Source organism: Echinops telfairi, unplaced genomic scaffold, assembly GCF_000313985.2.
Source record: "Echinops telfairi isolate 266 unplaced genomic scaffold, ASM31398v2 ScPeMD7_31;HRSCAF=116, whole genome shotgun sequence".
Classification (NCBI taxonomy): domain Eukaryota; kingdom Metazoa; phylum Chordata; class Mammalia; order Afrosoricida; family Tenrecidae; genus Echinops; species Echinops telfairi.
In genome coordinates, this window is record NW_022103928.1 from 41,205,843 (window position 1) to 41,206,965 (window position 1,123).

Below are 1,123 nucleotides of genomic sequence, written 5' to 3' on the forward strand. Positions count from 1 at the left end.
GGTTATGTGAGTCAGGGTCTCCCTGTCAGTGAAGTAGATCAGAGGAATTCAGCTAAATATTTACTTAATCTGTACACGTGAAAGAATAATAGCGTAAGTGATAGCAATCTAACTTGAATTGCCAGAATAGTCATAGCCCCTTAATTAGTCCTCACAGTTCAGTCAATTTACAGACCCACACTACTTGAAAGGGGAAGCCAGATCCCTTAAGAAAGGACCCCACTACACTGTCAAAATTGCATATTGCTTTTCCTCTGCTGCTCATTCCAGTAATCATGCCATTTTGTCTTGTTCATTAAGTGCCACCACTTGAACCTGAAAGACAGAGAAATATTTAATGTTACTCTTCTAGCTATAGTCTCTGTAACACCCACCAAATGACCTTTTCCTGATGGGCCTGGGTAAGAGAAGATGGGGAAAGATACTGTTAGGACTCAGTGTGAATACTTGTTAACAGGACTGATTTTGATTGCCATCTTGCTGGATATAAAATGAGCTATCCCAGAAGGGGGATATGGGGATCTTACAACCACCAAGAGCCAGGAGTGGAGCATGTTCTCTGGACCATGAGATCCCTGTACAGTGAACCGCCTTGATCTGGGAAGACAGCGTTGACACCAGAGGAGTGACAGAGGAACAGCAGCAGCAGAATCAGGCGACAGAGAAGGAGATAGAGTGACAAAAGCAAAATAAAACTTAACTGCCACCGAGTCTATGCTGACTCATGGTGACCCAGAGGGTGGAGTAGAAATGCCCCTGTGGATTCCCGAGGCTATAACTCTTTTTTTTTTTTTTTAAGGCTATAACTCTTTATGAGAGTAAAAAGCTGCATAGATCTCCAGAGGAGTGACTAGTAGTTTCAAACTACTGACATTCCCGAGGCTATAACTCTTTTTTTTTTTTTTTTTAAGGCTATAACTCTTTATGAGAGTAAAAAGCTGCATAGATCTCCAGAGGAGTGACTAGTAGTTTCAAACTACTGACATTTTGGATAATCGCCCAATGTGTGACCACTGCACCACCAAGGTAGGTAAAGCAGAGTGCTTTTTCAGCAGGAGGTTGACTGAAATGCTTTTGGACACAGTTCAGGGAGCTTGGTTTACAAGGTGGTGCCCCCCCCCCC